A 24387-nucleotide genomic window follows, 5' to 3' on the forward strand; every position below is an offset into this window, starting at 1 on the left:
TACTAAGTTAAGATTTCAACAGTTTGCACCCACACAGACACACAAAGTATAAAGTACTGTTTGAACACTAGTGTCACTCCCATACTTACGGAGGAACGACACCGGTCCTTCCCGGATTTGCTGCCGCTCCCCTGCCTCTGCGGAGGAGCAGCACCAACGAGCTCTCCGACCGACTCTCTCAGGGGGCCCCGCATGTTGTCTCTCTCCCCCTTTTACAGTCCTCTCCCACCAATCCATGCTCTGCTGCCCATGTGCTGAGCACGCCACTCTCTTCCAATCAGAGGTTGGATCAGGAATCAGCTAATTGACGAAGCATCTGTGTAAGATTTGTCTACTCCCTCTCAGCGCCATATGATGGGAGATCAGACGCATAGAGGTAGTTTCAGTCCACAGTTTCAGTACTTATTTCTCCCCCGGGTGCCCCGCCATGTTGCGGGAGATGGACTCTGCTCCCCACAACTAATTTTACTGTTAATTCTCATCAGTGATCACATGAGGCTCTCGTCAAGAGCTGCCAAGGCTATGGAAACCTCCTGAGTTCACAAACTCTGACCTTATTTAGACAAGGCCATAATCAAAGTGGAAGTTCTCTCCTCCCTTCAGAGAAAAGTACCTCCTTCTTTGATGGCCCCTTCTTTCCACCAGGATCTATCTCACAGAAATCTTTCATTTAGGTCATTTTTTGTCACAGGCTTTCCATGCCTGAAATACTCTCATGGGCTTTTTAGCCAGATCCGAATGCCTTAAGGGCTGCTTCTGAGGCCAGAGTGCTATTTAGGGCATTTTTCATTCTGTGAGTCTGCTGTGTATCCCACTTCCCATGTTGGACCATTCTCTCCTTTTAATTCTATCTATTATTATTAGCAGAAACTGTTTGTATTTATGTGATCCCTTTGATACTTAATCTTATCTTTATGATCAGTTAGCATGTGCTGAACTGTATATCTCCTCCTTCTCTTGTTCCCACTCTTATTTTTAACAAGGATCAATTTTCAATTGGATTTAAACACCTAAGAATAATCCTGTGTTAAGTAAAGAATTCAACCAATGGTATTAAGTAGAAAAAGAAAATAGTAAAAAGAATGAAATAGTAAAAAGAATGAATAGCTGTTCCTCTACAGTCAGGACAAGGGCTAATCAAGGTGTTGTTCTCATAGTGTTAGTTTCACTTCTGTAGGTTTCCTTTTAGGTGCTCTGTTAGTTGTCACAGATCAGGGGGAATATATGATATTTGTCCCTGTGGGGCTGGCTTATTTCACTCAGCATGATGTTTTCCAGATTCCTCTATTTTGTTGCAGATTTCATTTTTTACTGCTCTGTAGTATTCCATAGAGGACATATCCCATAATTTCTTTATACAGTCTTCTGTTGATGGGCATATAGGTTGATTCCATGTCTTAGCTATTGTGAATTGAGCTACAATAAACATTGAGGTGCAGATAGTACTTTTATTTACTAATTTAATTTACCTTGGGTAAATTCCAAGGATTGGGATGCTGGGTCAGGTGGGAGGTCTATATTCAGATTTCTGAAGTATCTCCAAACTGTCTTCCATAGTGGCTTTACCAACTTGCATTCCCACCAACAGTGGATTAGTGTTCCTTTTTCCCCACATCCTTGCCAGCACTGTTGTTAGTTGATTTTTGTATGTAAGCCATTCTAACTGGGGTGAGGTGAAACCTCACTGTGGTTTTGATGTGCATTTCCCTGATGGCTAGTAATCCTGAACATTTTTTCATGTGTCTGTTGGCCATTTGGATTTCCACCTTTGTAAAATGTCAATTTAATTCCTTGGCCATTCTCTTAAGTAGGTTGTTTGTTTTGTTGTGGTAGAGTTTCTTGTTCTCTTCGTAGATTCTTGTTATTAATCCTTTATCAGTTGCAAAATTTGCAAATATTTTCTCCCATTCTGTCCATTGACTTTTCACTTTTCTGACTGTTTCTTTTGCAGTACAAAAGGTTCTCAATTTGGTGTAATCCCAGTTGTTAATTTTGGCTTTGACTGCCTGTGCCTCCGGGGTGTTTTCCAAGAAGTCTTTGCCTGTTCCTATATCTTGCAAGATTTCTTCAATGTTCTCTAATAATTTGATGGTGTCGGTCAGTAGGCTTAGATCTTTAATACATGTTGAGTGGATTTTTGTGTAAGGTTTAAGGTAGGGGTGCTTCATACTTCTGCATGTGGAAATCCAGTATTCCCAGCACCATTTGTTGAATAGACTGTCCTTGCTCCAGGAATTGGTGTTAGCTTCTTGATAAAATATAGATTGGCTGTAGATTATTGAATTGAGTTCTTTGGATCCCCTAAGAAAGAATCATATCATCTGCAAAGAGGGATAGTTTGACTTCTTCCTTCCCAATTTGTATACCTTTAATTTCTTTTTTTTCCCCTAATGGTTTGGCTAAAACTTTCAGTACTGTATTGAATAGCAATGGTGAGAATGGACAACCCTCTCTGGTACCATCTCAGTCGGAATGCTTCCAACTATTCCCCATTCAATATGATGCTGGCCGTGGGTTTGTTATAAATTGCCTTATTGTGTTGAGGAATGTTCCTTTTGTACCCAATTTGCTGAACATTTTTGTCATGAAAAGGTGGTGTATTTTATCAAATGCTTTCTTTGCATCTATTGTGATAATGATACGATTTTTCTTCTGCAGTTTGTTAATGTTGTGTATCACATTGATTGATTTGTGACTGTTGAACCATCTCTGCATCCAAGGATATATCCTACTTTGGGTGGATGATATTTCTGATGTGTTATTGTATTCTATTGGACAGAAATTTATAGAGGATTTTTGCATCTATGTTCATCAGGGAAATTAGTCTGTAATTCTCTTTCTCTGCTGCATCTTTTTCAGGTTTAGGAATTAAGATGATGCTGGCTTTGTAGAAAGAATTTGGGTGGATTCTCTTTTAAATGTTCTGAATATTTTGAGAAGAATTGGAGTTTGTTCTTCTTTAAATATTTGGTAGAATTCAGCAGTGAATCCATCCAGTCCTGGGCTTTTCTTTTTGGGAGGGCCTTTATTAATGATTCAAATTCTGACTTGGTTATGAGTCTGTTTAGGTTTTCTATGTCTTCACGGTTTAATTAAGGTAGGTTGTATGTGTCCAGGAATCTATCCATTTCTGATAGGTTTCCCTGTTGGCTGGCATACAACTCTTTGTAGTAATTTCTGATGACTCTTTTTTATTTCTGTGGTGTCTGTTGTTACATTCTCTTTTTCATCTCTGATTTTATTGATTTGGGTCTTTTCTTTTTTTAGTTAGTTGGGCCAATGGTGTGTCAATATTATTTTTTCAAAAAACCAACTCTTTGTTTTGCTGATCTTTTGTAATATATTTTGTTATAAATATTGTTGATTTCTTCTCTGACTCTAATTATTTTTCTTCTCCTACTAGTTTTGGATCTAGTTTCCTGCAGTTTTTTGAGCTCCTTGAGATGCATGGATAGCTCATTTATTTGGTGCCTTTCCAATTTCTTGATGTAGGGACCTATTGCTATAAACTTTCCTCTTAACACTGCTTTTGCTGTAACCCATAGTTTTGAAATGTTGTGTTGTTATTTTCATTTGCTTCCAAAAAGCTTTTGATTTCTCTTTTGATTTCTTCTATGAACCGGAGTTCATTCAGGAGCATGTAGTTCAGTCTCTTGTGTTTGCATATGGTCTAGTGATTCCTGAGTTGCTGATTTCCAGCTTCATTCCATTGTGGTCTGAGAAGATGCATCGTAGGATTTCAATTTTTTTTTAATTTGCTGAGACTTGCTTTATGGCCTAGTATGTGGTCAATCCTAGAGAAAGTTCCATGTACTGCTGAGAAATTTGTATTCTGCAACTGTAGGATGAAAATTTCTGTAGATATCTGTTAGGTCTATTTGGTCTATAGTGTCAATTAAATCTGATGTTTCCTTGTTGATTTTCTGTCTGGTTGGTCTGTCTCTTGCTGAAAGTGAAGTATTGAAGTCCCCCAATACTACTGTATTGGTGTCTATGTCTCCCTTTAAATCTATTAACATATCTTTTTTATAGCCTGGTGCCCTGTAATTTGGTGCATATACCAAATCTAAAAAATAAATCTAAAAAATATTGTTGGGAATCTATAGAATACTATTAAAAAATGCAACATTCTGGTTCTGGGCATTACTGCAGGCATGGAGAGAGAGAAAGGATTAGAAGGCCTCTTTGGTGAAATACTAACAGAAAATTCCCTGGGTTTGGAGAAACAAAGTGATGTTCAAGTACAGAAAGCACACAGAACTCCTAACAGAAATGACTAGAAAAGACCCTAGCTATGATACATTGTAATCAAATTCACCAGTTCAGAAGTTCACAGAGTCACAAGCTCCCTGATATTGCTCCCCACCAGAGTCAGGAGAATCCACTTAACTGATTGCCTGGTGCAGACACGAGCTGGTGCAGCTGTTACATATGTCCAAATTGGCACCTGCTCTCTCAGCTTGTATGCCTTTGTTAAGTGATCAGAGAGAGAGAAACATGTCCCTACAGTCCTTTTTTTTTTTTTTTTTTTAAAGAGAGGCTTTTATTTATTTATTTGACAGGTAGAGTTACTGACAGTGAAAGAGAGAGAGAGAGAGACAGAAAGGTCCTCCTTCCATTGGGTCACTCCCCAAATGGCCACAATGGCCGGAGTGCGCCGATCTGAAGCCAGGAGCCAAGTGCCTCCTCCTGGTCTCCCATGCAGGTGCAGGGGCCCAGGTATTTGGGCCATCCTCCACTGTCCTCCCAGGCCACAGCAGAGAGCTGGACGGGAAGAGGAGCAAATGGGACTAGAACCTGGCACCCATATGGGATGCTGGTGCTGCAGGCAGATTAACCTAGTGCACCATGGCACCGGCCCCAGTCTTTTTTTTTCCCTCTCTTCTACTTAGGCTGGTGTACTTTCCCCCATGGGGCTTCAAGCCTTGTTCCTTCTAGGCTCTTCCTGCTGCTTTTTCACCAGTGTCTCAGGCTATCGTGGTTTCATCTCACCTCACTTTCCAGCACTGGTTTGTAGGCTCTTGGCTATTGGAATCCTGAACCATGGGAGCCCACACCCTCCATGTAGGTCCACCGTGTCCCTCTAATTTCAGGAGTTTCTTCTGCCGTTTTCTCCCTAACTCTTCCCTGAGGCTACACTATCTCCACTTTTTAAAAGCTATCTTCTCCTGAATGGTGGTGGAATGAGAAGGCCATGCCAAGATGGCCACTGGCAAGTGAGCATCAGTCACTCAGGAATGGCTTCAGAAACCCCCTGGGAAACCCCCTGGCAATGGAGCCTGCCTGGCAACAGGCTGTGATTGGTTAGGACATAAACCACCCCTTGACTGGATTGGCTGCCTTGGCTATTCAAGCTGCTGTACCAACTGAAATAAATGAGTCTGTGGACTGCTCGCCTCTGGCCTGCTTTCACCCAACTCCCGGGGTCTGTGTGGTGACTCCACTCCTCTTGCCCCCACCATCCTCCTCCTCTCAGAACAAATCAACCTCAACATCTGGCACCCAATGTGACTGTGAGAGACAGCATGTCAGACTTGGCAAGGTCCCCCCTTGATTTTGACAAGTAGGCCCCTTGGTGTTTTGTGTGCTGTTCAGTTCTATGAGGGTGAGCACAGAACCCCCTCCTATGCCCCTTTCCTTGTCCTTGTCCTCAGTTGAAGTGACCCCAGGTTAGGCACATGCTGCCCAGAAGCATGATGCCACTTCTCGGCTCCTCCTTTTATTTTCGGTTCGCCCAGCAAATTCATGTAAGGGACTGATCATCCCAGAATTTGGAACCAAGTCATCTTCCCTCACTCGAGAGAGGTGATGCTCAGGAGACCCCATGTGGGCATATGGCCCTGACCTGATTAATCAAGGAAGTCCCCCACTAAGCACAGAACATACTTATGATCTGATACACCACTGTTCGTCTGACGTAGGGAACCCCCTGCATAATGCCATCAGCTGCTGAGGTGCTAGGAATTTGTTTTGTTATGGCAGCAGTGCTATGGATGTCTTTCCTTTGGCTAGCGTTGGCATGACATACTGCTCTCAAGCGCTCAAACATGGGAAAGATACCCCCCTTTCAGAAGCCCATATGGATTACCAAACATAATGCATCTGTGAGTGATAAGCACCAGTCACTCCAGGCTGCTGCCTCACAGACAACAGTTGATGGCTTAGGGAGAGAGAGCTCCAACAGTGAAAGTGACATGACAGCAGACAATGCAGCAATACCTAGTCAGCCACCCTGCCCCCCAAATATCTGTGGGATGAACTTAGACAACCTCGAGGCGATAACCCATGTGAGGTCATCCCATCCACACCTAGTGAAGATCCCCATGTTTGTGGCAGTCCCCGGGCACCCCAGGCTCCCAGGGCAGCTGCTAGACACCATCCCACCCACATGTTTGCCATTAATGTAGGAGTGGACGCAAAATTTAGGCCCTGGATTCCAATGCCTGTGAAAAGGCTTCTGCTAACCAAGGGCCGAGGATATGCTTGTGTCTTTCTAGAGAATGCAGGACAGCCCATTTGGGTACCAGCCAGAAACATCAAGCTTGCAACTGACAGTCAACCAGAACCAGCTGAACAAGACTGAGAGGCTGCCTTGTTAGTGGATGCACCTGCTACCGACTGTCAAGCATCTGCCCTATCATCCTACCCTGAGAAACTGCCCACAGCCACATCCACTATTGCTTTATACCCCACTAGCTCTGGTCAGCCACTCAAATGGCCTGCATTCGGTCACACCATTCCTGATTACCATTGTTCCTCATTCCTACCCCATCTGAGCAAGCACTCCTGTGGTCTCCCATTTTGAGTGCGGGTTAGTCAATGATGAGTAAGATCCCCTGGGGGACAATCTAAGGTACCAAGTACTGTGCCATCAATCCATCTCAAGGACCTAGAAAAAAAAATAATGCAAAACCCAAATTAATAGGAAGAAAGAAATGCTTAAAATTATAGAAGAAATAAAATTGAAACAAAAATACAAAAGATCAGTGAAATTAAGAACTGTTTTTTTGAAAAAATAAACAAAATTGATACACCATTGACCCAACTAATGAAAAACAAAGAGGTGAAAAAGGAAATGTAACAACAAGATACCACAGAAATAAAAAAGAATCATCAGGAATTACTACAAAGAGCTGTATGGCAAAAAATTGGGAAACCTAGAAAAAACGATATATTACTAGACAGATATAATCTACCGAAATTGAGTCATGAAGACATAGAAAACCTAAACAGAACAATAACCAAAACAGAAATTGAATCGGTAATAAAGGCCCTCCCGACAAAGGAAAGCCCAGGAGCAGATGGCTTCACTGCTGAATTCTACTTGATATTTAAAGAAGAACTAATTTTAATTTTTCTCAAGCTACTCAAAACAAATGAATGGGAAGGAATCCTCCCAAATGCCTTCCATGAAGCCTGTATCACCTTAATTCCCAAACCAGAAAAAAAAGACACAACAGAGAAAGAGAACTATAGACCAATTTCCCTGATGAACATAGATGCAAAAACCCTCATCAAAATATAAGCTAATCAAGTCCAACAACACATCAGAAAGATCATTAGCCCGGACTAAGTGGGATTTATCCTTGGTATTCAGGGATGGTGCGTCATTTGCAAATCAACAAATGTGATTAATCACCTTAACAAACTGAAGAGAAAAAAACATATTATTATCTCAATAGATGCAGAGAAAGAATTTGATAAAATACAACATCCTTCCATGATGAAAACCTTAAGTACATTGGGTATAGAAGGAACATTCCTTAACACAATCTGCAATTATGACTAACCCATGGCTATCATATTGAATGGGGAAAAATTGGGAGCATTCCCCCTACGACCCAAACCAGACAAGGAGGCTCACTCTCACCATTGATATTTAATATAGTTGGAGGTTTTAGTCAGAGCCATTAGGCAAGAAAAAGAAAATGAAGGGATAAAAATTGGATAGGAGGAAATCATACTGTTCCTATTTGTAGATGACATAATTCTATATATAGAGATCAGAAAGACTCCACTGAGAGACAGTTGGAGCTCATACAAGAATTTGGTAAAGTGGCAGTATAAAAAATCAATCAGAAAAATCAATAGCCTTTATATATATAGACAATGTCTTGGCTGAGAAAGAACTTTTAAGATGAGTCCCTTTCAAAATAGCTCCAAAAAGAAATACATTGGAATGAATTTCACCAAGGATATCAAAGATCTCTGTGATGAAAATTACAAAACACTAAAGAGAAATAGAAGACATTTAAAGAATCAATATCATCAAAATGTCCATACTGTCAAAAGCAATTTACATATTCAATGATATTGCAATCAAAATGCCAATGACTTCCTTCAGAGATCTAGAAAAAATGATGCTAAAATTCATATGGAAACACAGAGACCCTGAATAGCTAAAGCAGCCTTAGACAACAAAATAAACCAGAAGAATCACAATACGTGATTTCAATATATATTACAAGGCAGTTATAATCAAAACAGCCTGATATTGGCACAAAAATAGATGTGTAGACCAGTGGAACAGAATAGAAACTCCAGAAATCAATCCACATGTGTATAACCAAGTTATCTTTAACAAAGGAGCTAAAATCAATCCCCAGAGCAAGGATGGTCTCTATAACAAATGGTGCTGGAGAAACTGGATCTGTGTATTGAGCAGTATGAAACTAGAACCATATCTTACACCTTATACAAAAATCCACTTAAAATGTGCCAAAGACCTAAATCTATGGCCCAATACCATCAAATTACTAGAAAACATTAGGGAAACTCTGTAAGGCATTGGCATAGTTCTTGGAAAAGAAGCCAGAAATACAGGTAATCAAAGCCAAAATTGACAAATGGGATTACATCAAACTGAGACACTGTGAGTGCAGATTCATAGATTGGGAGACATATCTCATTACCTTTTTAAGATTATTTATTTGAAAGGTAGAGTTACAGAGAGGGAGAGGGAGAGGGGGAGAGATAGAGACAGATATATGTTCAGTCAACTTCCCACTCCTCAAATGACTGCAATGGCTGGAGCTGGGCCAATCTGAAGCCAGGAGCCAGAGCTGCTTCTGGATCTCCCATGCAGGTACAGGGGCCCAAGCACTTGGGCTATTTTCCACTTCTTTCCCAGGCAATAGCAGAGAACTGTATTGGAAAAGCTGCAATTTTGGCCCCTTGAATGATACTTTAAAAATGGGAAAATACCTCTAACTTTGAAAAATAACATTACTGTATTTCTGTCTGGCAGTATGTAGTAGATGTAATCTTTTTTTGTTGTTGTAAAACATCTAAGCAAATGGTTTAAGTATTCCCTTTCTATGTATTAGGATTATTCTACCTTGAAGGTAGGAATGTGGGAATAGGAAAATAAGCCAGTGCTGTGGCACAGCGGGTTAAAGCCCTGGCCTAAAGCACCAGCATCCCATATGGGCACCGGTTCTAGTCCTCACTGCTTCTCTTCCAATCCAGCTCTCTGCTACGGCCTGGTATATCAATAGAAGATGGCCCAAGTCCTTGGGCCCCTGCACCCATGTTGGAGACCTGGAAAAAGCTCCTCGCTCCTGGCTTGGGATTGGTGCAACTCTAGCCATTGAGGCAATCTGGGGAGTGAACTAGCAGATGGAAGATTTCTCTCTCTGTCTCTACCTCTCTCTGTAACTGTATTTCAAATAAATAAAATAAATCTTTTAAAAAAATCAAGATCCATTAATAATTGCAAATTAATCTTTATGTTGTAACATAGATAGATGCATAACATATTTAACCGTTTGCACTAACCTGTATAACTTCTGTTTTTGTTAGCCTGTGAGATATTAATTGACACCATAAAATATTTCATTTGCATTTCAAAAGCAAGAGAAACTCAACACAATTGTTGCTAAGGCAACAGCTCAATAGATACATAATATTGATCCTAATAATATTATTTATGATTCAAAGGTAATAGCAACACAAACATCTAAGTACATTCTGCTCCTTTAATGTTTCCCAGATTAAGGAAAGGTGATTTTTTTTTCCTCTACTGAAAGGGACACAAATTTAGTCTGGAAACATTAAAATATTTCTCTTCTTTAGAGAAACTTATGAATTAAAAGAAAGCAGTACACAGTTGTTATGACTTTCAGACTTCACCAGTGTAAATATATTTATATGAAACAATTCTAAATCATAATTTTAAATTCTAAATTGGGTTCCACCCAATCCTTTTTAACCATCACTCTACTTTGCTGCTATGTATTCAGTTTTTTTTTGTATTCCATGTAGAAGTGAGATTATCCAGAGTCTTTTTGTTTCTGGCCTAGTTAACTTAAGGTAATATATTCCAGGTTCATTCATTTTGTTGCACATGACAGAATTTCTTTCATTTTTGAGGTCGAATATTATTCTATTATGTGTTACATCTTCTTTATTCATTCATCCATTCATGGGAGTGCTTGTTATTGCAAATAGTGGTACATTGAATACACAAATATCTCTTCAACATACTGATTTCATTTCCTTTGGATATATACCCAGGAGTGACATTATTGGATCATTGTTAGCTTTTTCAGAAATGTACACATTTTTTTCCATAATAACTGTATCCGTTCCCTCCACAGCATATAAGGGATTCCTGTTCTCCACATCCTCACTGACACTTGCTAAATTTTATCTTTTTTGTGGTAGCCATTCCAACAGGTATGATATTATACTTCACTATGGTTTTTGTTTGCATTTCTCTGATGCTTGGTGATCCTGACTGGCTTTTCACATATACTTTTGGCATTTCTATAAGAATCATTCAAAAAGTTCATGAAAAAACTTCATGGAAAATGGAATTAAATTTTATTACTTATTTTGTTGCAAAGGATTTGAAATCCATGCATAGTTTCTTCTTTTATTTTCCAAATTTATGTTTTTCTTTTGAAATTTTGTCATACAAGTTTTTTTTTTATTTAATGAACATAAATTTCCAAAGTACAGCTTATTGATTGATAACAATAGCTCCCCCCCCATAACTTCCCTCCCACCCACAACACTCCCCTCTCCCACTCCCTCTCCCTTTCCATTCACATCAAGATTAATTTTCAATTATCTTTATATACAGAAGATAAATTTAGTATATATTAAGTAAAGATTTCAACAGTGCACCCACACAGAAACACAAAGTGTAAAATACTATTTGAGTACTAGTTATAGCATTAATTAAACACCTAAGAGTAATTGTGTATTAATTACGGAATTCAACCAACAGTTTTAAGTAGAACATAAAAAATACTAAAAGGGTAAAGTATTAAGTTCTTTTTTGTTTGTTATATAGTTTTTTTTATTTAATAAATGTGAATTTACAAAGTGCAACTTTTGTATTGTTGTGGCCTCCCCCCACCACCTTCCTCCCTCCCGTGGCCCTCCCCTCTCCCATTCCCTCTCCCATCCCACCCTTCATCAAGTTTCATTTTCAATTACCTTCATATACTGAAGATCAACTTATGTCATACAAGTTTTGTGTATTTTATATATACAGATTAGGAACATAGTGACACTTCCCCCCAACCTTCCTTCCTGCCCACACTCTAACTTCTTCCTCCTCCTTCTCACAATTCCACTCTTAATTTTTACAAAGATCTATTTTCAGTTTACTTAGTGGTCATATAATTAACCGTACACTAAGTAAAATAGTTCAACAAATAGTATAAAATAAAAGGAAAAAAAAACTGTTCCTCAATGGAAGAGACAAGGACTGTAAACAATCATCAAATCTAAAAATGTCTATTTCACTCCAATGCATTACATTTCAGGTACTCTATTAGTTACCATGGATCAGGGAAAACATAATATCTGTCTTTTTGGGACCAGCTTCTTTCACTAAGTATAATGGTTTTCAGTAGTGTCCGTCTTGTTCCCAAACACAGGATTTCTTTTATTTTTTTCTCTTTTTACAGCTAAGTGGTACTCCATAGTGTATATATATCATGATTTCTTTATCTATACAACAGTTGGTGGACATCTAGGGTGATTCCATTCCATATCTTAGGTATTGTGAATTGTGCTGAAAGGAACATGGGGGTACAGATAACTCTTTCAGATGCTGATTTCTTTTGGTTTGGTTAAATTTCCAGGAGTGGGATGGCTGGGTCATATGGTAGATCTGTCTTCAGATTTCTGAGGTATCTCCATACTGTCTTTCTCAGTGGTTTCATCAGTTTACATTCCTACTATCAGTGGTCCAGTGTACCTTTTCCCTCCAAATCCTCACCAGCATTTTTCATTTGTTGATTTCTGCATGAGAGCCATTTTAACTGGGGTGAGGTGAAAGTTTGTTGTGGTTTTGATTTTCATTTCCATGATGGCTAGTAATCCTAAGCATTTTCACCAGTGTCTGTTGGCCATTTGAATTACTTTCCTCTGATGGCTTTTATCTTTAAGCTATCCTCTGTGGCTTAGTCTAGTGTCTGAACTTTCAGTGTATACCAAAAGGTGTGTGGTGGGTATGGCCTGAGGGCTCCAGCCAGTGCTCCATGGTGGGCTGAGTATCCAGGGTAATACTCAAGTTGGGTATGGTAGATCTCTTTTTGTTAACAGAAGAAATAGTCACCTCTGTTGGTGTGAATACCTCCTCACTTCCTCTCCTTCTAGCTAGCAATGCTCTGGTGTTAGCCTCCAGTGTGTTTATATCTGCTCCACCTTATGAAGTGCACAAATGATCTGTGCAGTCCTCACTTTGAGCACAGTTCCTGCTTCAGTGAGCCACCCCAGGCAACCAAGGAGCTCTGTGTGTGGAGCTACACCCAGTGATTACCCAGACACCCATGTATACCCTGCATCCTCTCACACAGTGACAGTGTTTTCACAGTCTCAGCACCCAGGTCTCCCATGGTCAAGGAGTATAAGAGGATCCACTCCACCCTGCTTAGCCTCTCCAGTCCACAGACTGCGGGTTTCCCAGAGCTACTGTTCGGTTATGTTCCACTTAGGTGGATGGAGCCTGATCCTCCTAGGCAAACTCAAAGTCAGTGGGGAACACGGATTTTTCCCTCTGGTAAAATCCTTGAGTCACACGCATGTACAATCCCTGCCGGCTACAGCCCCACTTATAGCACAGTTGTGCTGGGCACGTACAAGACTCCCCACAGTCGGCATCTCCCTTCCATTGGGATAGATCCCCCTTCCTACCTGTCGCTGTGTGGGCAGAGAGAAGCAGCTGTTGCTGCCCCAGTGACGGGGTAGAGACTGACCCCACCAATTGAATTTGAACTTCCGTGGTTGCCCCTGCTGATATGATGGAGACTGTCCCTGCTAGTTGCTGGGTCTGCACACAAGAGCTGGAGCAGGTACTACCTGCTTGTGTCCAAAATGGTGCCAGCTCTTCTATAGCTGGCTGGGCAGCACTGATATGGAGGGGGGAGATGTGGAGAGAGAGAGGCTTGCTGCCTTTTTTTTTTTGCCCCTCCTGGTGAGCAGTCACCCTGTTCCCTTCAGGGTTCTGGGAAAGACTCAAAGACAATAGAGGCCACTATGCTCTCCCTCCAGCTGTAACTACAGTGGTGTGGGCCCATGCAGCCTGACCTCAGTTTGCTTGCCAGAGCAGGTGCTTTCTCTGGATCAGGGCTCCTGGGTCCTTTGTTGTGTCCATGCTTGTTGCTGTGTGTCTACACTTTCTACATAGGTCCAGGCCATTTTCATTGCTTTAGCAGGACCTCCCACTGCAGTTTTCTCTGTAACTTTCCCCTGAAAGTGAATTTTCTCCACTTTTTTTCTGCTAATTTCAGCTAGCCTAGAGCAGACCACCTTTTCACTCTTCCACCATCTTGCCTTCCCCCCGTTTAATTTCTTAACATTACAACAAAATGTAGGCGTTTAGAAGGAGGAGTGGATATTGTGAGCTTGATAGATACCCTTTCACCATATGACTCTAAAATATGACTCAATCTATAAATTGTTAATATAATATTGAGATGCAGTTTATTTCTTGTTAGGTGCTATGGGTTGGGAAATTTATTTCTAATGAGCATTTATTTCAGCCCAATTTTTCCTATTTAACATATTTATAACTCTTACAGAGTTCAATATGTAATGATTCTATTATTAGGCTTAGAAATTAATATTTCTTATTTTAGCACAGAAATCACACTGTGAGCTAGCCAGGTATGTGAGTCTGAGAATTTTAATCTCAAACCATATTATTTTACTAAAGTGTATATTTTCTCTGCAATGATTGAAAATATTCATAAATATATTCCAAGCACATGTATCAGATGGTAAGTATGTGTTTTCTGAGAGCCCATTACATGGTAGGCACTGGTACTAAACATGGATATCTATCCTAAGGGATCTGAAAGTCCAGTAGTGACAGAAAGATGATAATCCTGTTAAAAGCAAAAGTTAATTTCAGATACTATTAGGTACTCTATTGAGGACAAATATACTGATGTAACCACTGGCTTTAGCGAGCACCCTACACTTTAGCTTCACCATGGTCTGAGATTGTCTCTGCTGTTGGTGGATATAGTGGGTCCTGCACACCTGCATGGACTGTGCAGAATTCCCCTTTAGCTTTGGTGATCTCCCTGCAATTAAGCCCCCTGGAATCAAATCTTAGCCTGGCTCTGATGAGTGTAGCTAGTTACTCATATCTGTGGTCTAAATTCTCTAATTAAAATAAAATTGAAAAGGTAAAATGTTAAGACTTAATTTTTTTTTTCTGCGTGAAGTACACTTCCCCAGTAAAGACACACATTGATTGAAAGTGAAATGGTGGAAAAAGGTATTCCATGCAAATGGAAACAAAAAGTGTGCAGTAGTGGTCATATTTGTATCAGACAAAGGACATTTTAAGACAAAAACTGTATAAAGAGAAAAAGAAGGTCAGTATATATTGTTCAAGGCATGGATTCATCAAGAAGATAATGATGATTTAAAATATATATGTACCTAATACTAGCATACCCAATTTTATAAAGCATATGATATCAGATCTAAAAGGCAATATAAGCTACAATATAATAGTAGAGAACCCCAATACCACATTTACATCAATGGACAGATGATGTAGACCAAATAAATCACTACAGAAACATGACGTTAATGTACACTAAAGACCAAATTGACCTGACAGGACATTTCCAGAATATTGCATTCAACAGCTACAGAATACACATTGTTTTCTTCAGCAAATACAACATTCTTTAGAATAGATAATCTGTTAGGCTATGAAGCTAGTTTGAATGAATTTTTAAAAAATCAGAATTTTATCATAATTTTTTGGTCACAATGAAATAAAACTAGAAATGAATAACATAAGAAACTCTAGATATTATAAAATTACATGTTCCTGAGTGAAAAAATGAGTTATTGAAGTAATCAAATGGAAACTAAAAAAAAGGAAAAAAATTAAAATGGAAGTACCACATGAATTTAAATGTTCTAAAGAGGGAAGTTTATACAATAAAAGTCTACACTGAAAAATGATATAAAGCAATCCAATTAAACATAGCAAGGATCTAGAAAAACAAGACCAGACCACACCAAAAGGGTGGGGGAAAGAAATAAAAATCAGAGAAGTAATAAATGTTATTTAAACCAAAAAATGCTGATTGGTTTTTTGAAAAGAAAAATATTTAACAAAGTCTTCACTATACTTAGGCAAAGTAAGATAATTAAGATAATTAAAATCTTAAGTGAAGGAGATACTACAATTGAACCACAGAAGTATTTCTGGATACATATAACTTACCAATACTGAATCATGCAGACAGGAAACCTGAAAAGAAAAATCAGTAATGTATTGAAATGGTAATCAAAAGTCTCCCAACAAAGAAAAACCCAGGAGCAGCTTCACAGCTGACTTCTACCAAACTGTTAAGAAAGAACTAACACCCATTATTCTTAAACTCTTCCAAAAAATTGAAAGGGAGAGAAACCTTCTAAGCTTTTTCTACAAGGACAGCATTATTTTGATTTCATAATGAGACAAAGACACAAGAAAAGTGAAATATATAGCTAAATTTCCCTAATGGACATAGACACAAAAAATCTCAATGAAATATTATCAAATTGAATCCAACAACACATCCAAAGATCAATTATTATAATTGGGAAGGATTTATCCCAGGGATGCAGGAATGGCTCAACATTCTTAAATAAAGGAACCTTTACCATAACAAAATACAAGATAAAAATCACAGAATAATCTTTTTTTTAAAAAAAATATTTATTTATTTGAAAGGCAGAGTTACAGAGGAGCAGAGGCTGAGAGAGAGAGAAAGAGAGAAAGACAGAGACAGAGACAGAGACAGAGAGAGTGTTTCATCCACTGGTTTATTCCCCAAATGGCTGCAATGGCCAGAGTTGGGCTGATTGAAAGCCAGGAGCCAAGAGCTTCTTTCATGTCTCCCATGCATGTGCATAGGCCCAAAGACTTGGGCTATCTTATATTGCTTTTCTAGGCCATATGAGAGAGCTGGATTGGAAGTGGAGCAGCCGGGACTTGAACCAGCACCCACATGGGATGCTTGCATTGCAGGTGGTGGCTTTACCTGCTGAGCCACAGTGCTGGCCTCCAAGAATAATCTTAGAGATGAAGAAAATGCTTCTTCTGAAACCCCACATTATTTGATGATTTAAAAAACCTTAAAAGTGGTACAAAAAGAATGTATTTCAACATAAAGACTTCATATGAAAACCCACAGCCAATATCATATTAAATAGGGAAAAGCTAAAAGCATTTTCTCTAAGATCTGGAGCCAAACTGTCCTCTCTCTCCACTCTTCTTCTATATAGTTCTGGGAGTTTCAACCAGAATCATTTGGAAATAAGAGGCATATGAGTATGAAAGGAGTAATTGAAATTATCCTTGTTTGCAGTTGACATGAGTATGAGAGAAGAAAGAGAGAGAGAGAGAGGGAGAGAGGCTTTGAGGACTGATAAATGAATTCAGGAATGTTTCAGTACACCAAATTAACATTTCAAAAATCAGTAACATTTTATACACGATTAATGAACTCACTAAAAAAAATTATAAGAATAATTCCATTCCCAATAGTCCTCCATCCCCATGCCTTGGAATTAATTTAACCAAGGATATGAAAGTCCTTTAGTGTTTTCTAACAATGATTAATGAAATTGAGTAAGACACACAAAACTGGAAAGATATTTTATGGTGATGGATTGAAATAATTAATATGAAATGTCCATAGTACCTAAAGTGATTTACAGACTCAGTGCAATATCCAATAAAACACCAATGACATTTTTCATATAACTAGACAAAACAATCCTAAAACACAGAGACACTGAATATCCAAAGCAATAATGAACAAACAAGACAAAACTGAGACATTACAATACCATGTTTTTTTTTGGTTTTTTTTTTTTTTTTTTTGTTTTTTTTTGTTTTTTTTTGACAGGCAGAGTTAGACAGTGAGAGAGAGAGAGAGAAAGAAAGTTCTTCCTTCTGTTGGTTCACCCCACAAAGGGCCGCTGCGGCCAGGAGCCAGGAGCTTCCTCCTGGTCTCCCATGTGGGTGCAGGGCCCAAGTACTTGGGCCATCCTCCACTGCCTTCCCTGGGCCACAGCAGAGAGCTGGACTGGAAGAGGAGCAACCGGGACAGAATGCGGCACCCCCACTGCAGGCGGAGGATTAGCCAAGTAAGCCGCAGTTCTGGTCACAATACCATGTTTTAAGACATACTCTGAGCTATATAACTAAAACAGAATAGTACTGAAATAGCAACAGACATACACTGACCACTGTAACAGCATATATATTCCAGAAATGAAGCCCTAAATCAAACTGATCTTGAACAAAAGTGCCAAAAATACATAGTGGAAAAAGGACAGTCTTTTCAATAAATGGTATTGAGGAAACTGGAAATTGACATACAGAAGATTTAAACTTGAGCCCTACCTCTCACCCTAGACACAAATCAACTCAAAATGAATAAAAGATCAAAATGTGATACCTTGAAACTGCAACTACTAGAAGAACACATGGGAGAAACACGGTAAGACATTAATATAGGCAATAATTTTTTTTTGTATTAGACCTGGAAGAACAAGTATTAAAAGCAAAAATGGGCATATGGAACTATATAAAACAAGGAGGCTTTTGCATTATGAAGGAAACACTTATGGAGTGAATAAAGTGAAATTCTGTCACTTGCAACAAAAGAAGTAGAGCTGGAGATCATAATGTTTAGTAAAATAAACCAGACATAGAAAGGCAACGATCACATTTTCTCTCTTGTATATAGAAATTTATTAAAAAAATAATAAATCTGAACTTAGAAATGATTGCTAGAGACTTAGAAGGGTAGGCAAGCTGGGTTGAAGGAGGTTAGATAACAAACCAAGCAACAGTCAGAAATAACAAGTTTGAGTGTTCCATATCATAGTAGAATGACTGTAGTTCACTGTAACATATTATATACTGTAACAAGAACTGGAAGATGGGAGCTAGTGAGCCCTAGACACAAAGAAATAGAAGAAAATGAAAATTTATGTTTCAGGCTTAACCAGTTTATGTGTTGAAAAAGTGCATTATATTCCATAAACATGTTCAAGTATTACATGTTAACCAAAAGCTTTAGATAATAAATGATATTTAAAAGTGACTGCTAGATGTTAGTGGCATTACTGTCCATACAGATCCCACAAGTATTTTTCTGAGTAGGTGAATGGAAAGGAAGGAGAAAACAATACTCATGAAAATGTCTGGGAAAGGGAGTTCCTAGCAGGACAAGCAAGGGAATAGGCATTAAGGTGGGAAAGGAAAGTCAGTAACACTGGAACTTTATATCAAAAATTGGAGGGCAATGAAGCTGAAAAAGTATACAGAGACCAAATTAAAGGGAGTCATGTAAGTCACTGTATACAGTTTAGTCTGTAAGTTTATTAGGAAGCTATTGGAGGATTTTGAGCAGGTGAATAATATCTTATTTTGCCTTTAGGAAGGTTTTGCTAATGAAATTCCTCTTATTCAAAACTCCTCATATTCACTACTTTGCTAGGGATTGTCAATTGTATCTCTTTAATTGTCCTGTTTCTCATCTACTGCTCTGCATTTCCATTGTCATTGTTTTAGCTTAGGCCTTGATTTTTATTTGTCTGGGATATTACTGTGGACTGCTAGCTTTGCTCCCTGCTCTACTATCTTTCCTTGGATATATTCTTAATTCTTCTATCAGATTCCTTTGACTTAAAATTCATCAGACCTCCTACATTTCCATGAAAATAGGTTCTACCATCCCAGTGTAGAAGACTTCCAGACAGAAATCCTGTGCTTCTAGCTCACATACCTGGAAGTGTGGCAGGGTGGGTATAGCATTCTTATGTTTATTTGAGGAAGTGAGTTTTTAAAGGAAGAGATTCACTTTTCAAAAGATAATTCCATCTCACTGGCTCGATCATAAAATAAGTGGCCAAAATCAAAAAAGAAGGATGTTTTTGAATGTAGCATATGCATGCCACTCAGATTTTCCATTAATTCAGTTTTCTGGATTACACATGACTTCTAGGGAGAGCTGATGCTATAGAGATTACTGAAAAGAAAATGAAAAACACAGTAGAGCAACACTTAATGTCCTCATAGAAGGTATATAATGAGTTACTCCCTTATTTAGAAGACGTGTGAATACCAAAGACAATCCTGATGCAGCACCCTCTACTGCATTCCGGCAGCAGATGAAGGCTTAAGTGCTTGGACCCCTGCCAACCGTGTGGGAGAGTCAGATGGAATTCTGGACTCCAGGTTTTGGCCTGGCCCAGTTTTGGCTTTTGTGGGCATTTGGGGAATAAACCTGTGAATGGGATATCTGACGGTCTTTCTCTCTGTCTGTCTTCCTATGACTCTGCCTTTAGAGTAGATGAAAATTAAAAATTAACATTAAAAAAGGTCAGTAGTTTTAGTGTTTTTCATTAGAATGTTGGGTTTCAAGTATGGCAAGATAGAAGTTTTGTTTTCTGAAGTTTTGTTCTATTAGGACCCTCCTTTCACTCCTGGTTGTACTACTGAGGAAAGCTAAAGCATGACTAGCATGGGATTGTAATTGTGGAACTGATATATTCAGCTGCACAGAGATTATTGTTGGCATAATAATTGGCACAGGGGTAAAGAATATGAGATCTTGGATTTCCATGTGCAGAATCATGAAGCAAGACCCCTACCTTTCACCTTACACAAAAATCCACTCAACATGGATTAAAGACTTAAATCTACGACCTGACACCATCAAATTATTAGAGAGCATTGGAAAAACCCTGCAAGATATAGGTACCGGCAATGACTTCTTGGAAAACACCCCAGAAGCACAGGCAGTCAAAGCCAAAATTAACATTTGGGATTGCATCAAATTGAGAAGTTTCTGTACTGCAAAAGAAACAGTCAGGAAAGTGAAGAGACAACCGACAGAATGGGAAAATATATTTGCAAACTATGCAACTGATAAAGGGTTGATAACCAGAATCTACAAAGAAATCAAGAAAGTCCACAAGACCAAAACAAACAACCCACTTAAGAGATGGGCCAAGGACCTCAATAGACATTTTTCAAAAGAGGAAATCCAAATGGCCAACAGGCACATGAAAAAATGTTCAAGATCACTAGCAATCAGGGAAATGCAAATCAAAACCACAATGAGGTTCCACCTCACCCCAGTTAGAATGGCTCACATTCAGAAATCTACCAACAATAGATGCTGGAGAGGATGTGGGGAAAAAGGGACACTAACCCACTGTTGGTGGGAATGCAAACTGGTTAAGCCACTATGGAAGTCAGTCTGGAGATTCCTCAGAAACCTGAATATAACCCTACCATTCGACCCAGCCATCCCACTCCTTGGAATTTAAACAAAGGAATTTAAATTGGCAAACAAACAAGCTGTCTGCACATTAATGTTTATTGCAGCTCAATTCACAATAGCTAAGACCTGGAACCAACCCAAATGCCCATCAACAGTAGACTGGATAAAGAAATTATGGGACATGTACTCTATCGAATACTATACAGCAGTCAAAAACAACGAAACCCAGTCATTTGCAACAAGATGGAGGAATTTGGAAAACATCATGCTGAGTGAATTGAGCCAGTCCCAAAGGGACAAATATCATATGTTCTCCCTGATTGGCGACAACTAACTGAGCACCAAAGGGTAAACTTGTTGAAGTGAAATGGACACTATGAGAAACAGTGACTTGATCAGCTCTTGTCCTGATGGTTGATGTACAATGTAATACTTTATCCATTTTAGTATTATTTTTGTTCTAGTATCATTGGTTGGACTCTGTAATTAACACACAATTATTCTTAGGTGTTTCAATTTTAACTGAAAAGTGATCCCTGTTAGGAATTTGGAAAACATTATGTTGAGTGAAATAAGCCAATCCCAAAGGGACAAATACCACTCGTTCTCCTTGATAGGTGACAACTAACTGAGCACCAAAAAGGAAACCTGTTAAAGTGAAATGAACACTATGAGAAACGGTGACTTGATCAGCCCTCACCCTGACTGTTGATGAGCAACCTAATATGTTATCCCTCTTAGTATTTTTTTTGTTTGTTCTACTTAATACTTTTGGTTGAATACTGTAATCAATACACAATTCTTCTTAAGTGCTGAAACTTAACTGAAAAGTGTTTGCTGTTAAATATGAGTGGGAATAAGAGAGGGAAGAGATGTGCAATTCGGGTCATGCTCAAGCTGACTTACCTCAAACAGTAGAGTTAGAAACATACCAGGGGATTCGAATTCAATCCCATCGAGGTGGCATGTACCAATGCCATCTCACTAGTCCCAGTGATCAATTTCTGTTCACAATTGATCGTAATGATAGGACTAAGAACCAAAGGGATCACATAAACAAGAATAGTGTCTGCAAATACTAGCTGATAGAATCAAAAAGGGAGAGAATGATCCAACATGGGAAGTGAGATACACAGCAGACCCATAGAATGACAAATGTCCTAACAGCACTCTGGCCTCATAATCAGCCCTTAAGGCATGCGGATCCGGCTGAAATGCCCATGAGAGTATTTCAGGCATGGAAAGCCAAGACACTCTGGGGGAAAAAAAACCTAAATGAAAGATCTCTGTGAGTGAGATCCCAGTGGAAAGAATGGGTCATCAAAGAAGGAGGTACCTTTCTCTGAAGGGAGGAGAGAACTTCCACTTTGACCATGGCCTTGTCTAAATATGATCAGAGTCAGTGAACTCAGGGGGCTTCCATAGCCTTAGCAGCTCATGACAAGAGCCTAGGGTGATTACTGATGCCATAAACAAGAGTGTCAATTTGTTAAGTCAACAACAGGAGTCACTGTGCACTTACTCCTCATGTAGGATCTTTGTCCTTAGTGTGCTGTACATTGAGATTTAATGCTATAACTAGTACTCAAACAGTATTTTTCACTTTATGTTTCTGTGTGGGAGCAAACTGTGGAAATCTTTACTTAATGTATGCTAAACTGATCTTCTGTATATAAAGAGAAAGGAAAATGAATCTTGATATGAATGGAAGGGGAGAGGGAGTGGATAAGGGGAGGGTTGCAGTTGGAGGGACGTTATGGGGGGTAAGTCATTGTAATCAATATTCTGTACTTTGGAAATTTATATTCATTAAATAAAAGTTAAAAAAAAAAGAACATGAGATCTTGAGCTAGAACCTATGTCATAACTTCTGGATATTTAGCAGTCTTATGTATCATTGAGACTACATTTTTTTTTTACCGTGGTTTAAAAAACCTTACATAATTTAAAATTTAACATTTAACTGTGTTTAAGTGTGTAGTTCAGTAGTGTTAAGTATATTCACATTGTTGTGCAATGGTTCTCCAAAACTCTTTCACATTGCAAAACTGAAGCTCTATATGCACTTTCTTTCTTGCCTCCATTCTACAGTCTGCTTCTATGAGTTTAACTACTTTAGGTACCTCACATAAGCGGGATATTATAACATTTGTGCTTTTGGACTGGGTTATTACACGTAGCACCATGTCCTCAAGTTTCATCCATCATGTAGTGAATGAAAAAATTTACTCTTTTAAGACTGAGTAATGTTTTATTGTATGTATGTACCGTATTTTGTTTATCCACTGAAATTATATTTTAGTATCTGCAAAATGGAGGAAAAGAAATCGTTTTTACTTTAAAGAATCATTGTTATCATCTGGTAAGCCCTTCATGTTTGTTACTATTATATTGGAAATTTATGTCTCTCTTCAGAGAGAGCGCCAGAGCACATTTCCATCTGCTTGTTTATTCCTCAAATGCCTTCAGTGGCCAAGCCACAGATGGGATTATGGAACTAAATCCTGTGTTCCATATGGGTGGCAGGGACTCAATTTCTTAAGCAGCCACTGCTGCCCCCCTACCTCCTCCCCCCTCCAGGGTGCACAGTAGCAGAAAGCTCAAGTCAGGAGCTGGGACGAGCTGTTGAACTCAGGCACTCTGGTATGCAGGCATGTAAACTACTAGGCTACCTGCTTGCTGCCATCTTTATGTTTTATGTCCTCTTCAACACTATTTTGACATTTAAAAAATTGCATGTGACTAAAAACAAAGTACTGTATAACTTTAGAATCTGCTTTTTCAAAACTATATTCTAACCAGTCTCTCCCTTTTCTTGTCAAAGTTTAACAGCCACATGGACACTGCTTGCCTTGTACTCTCAAAAAACTCACACTGATGAGTACTAAGGCCTATCTGAGAATTCTGTAATCTTTGAACAACAAAAGAACACATATGAACTTAGTTTACCATTGCATTGGTTCTTCTGGTGAATGCTGAATCTGTACCAAATGATAGGCTGGCCTTTCCACCAAGTTCTTTTAACAATGTAACTATCAAGATGACAATGAACTTGGCAGTGATGAAGAGAGATATATATGTTTTGAAGGTCTCTGACTCTGAATAATAAATATGTAATATTAATAAATATATTTATTTTTGTTTAAATAGAGAATAATAAAGCAATTGTGGCAAATTTGAAAAGCACCATTCTGGGAATTATACTACCTAATTAAACATTTGATTATTAAATGATTAGCAACTGGAGGCAAGGATGAGGCTCCACCCCCACCCAAGATGCTACCTGAGCTCACCTACCTTTACCCAAGGTTATCTAAGTCCAGTCTTTGTGTTGGAGATGGAATGGGTTGAGTGAAGGGCTTCAAAGGAATTTGATATGTCAAACTTGGTAGAATAGAAGGAAAACTTTTTGATTACAGTTAGATTTTATTAGGTTGGCTATCAACAAACCAGGAAAACTTGAATTACTCAAGGACAGTGTTTGAGGACTAACTGTCTAGAATAACTTGTTAATTTACATATATAGCATTTGAATTAAATAATACTAAGTATTCCTTTAATAAAAGCTTAATAGTATACAACGTATGAATTATGTCTTTAGTGAATATGT

This window comes from Oryctolagus cuniculus, chromosome 3 (assembly GCF_051225735.1).
Source record: "Oryctolagus cuniculus isolate XC-2025 breed Fujian yellow rabbit chromosome 3, ASM5122573v1, whole genome shotgun sequence".
Lineage (NCBI taxonomy): Eukaryota > Metazoa > Chordata > Mammalia > Lagomorpha > Leporidae > Oryctolagus > Oryctolagus cuniculus.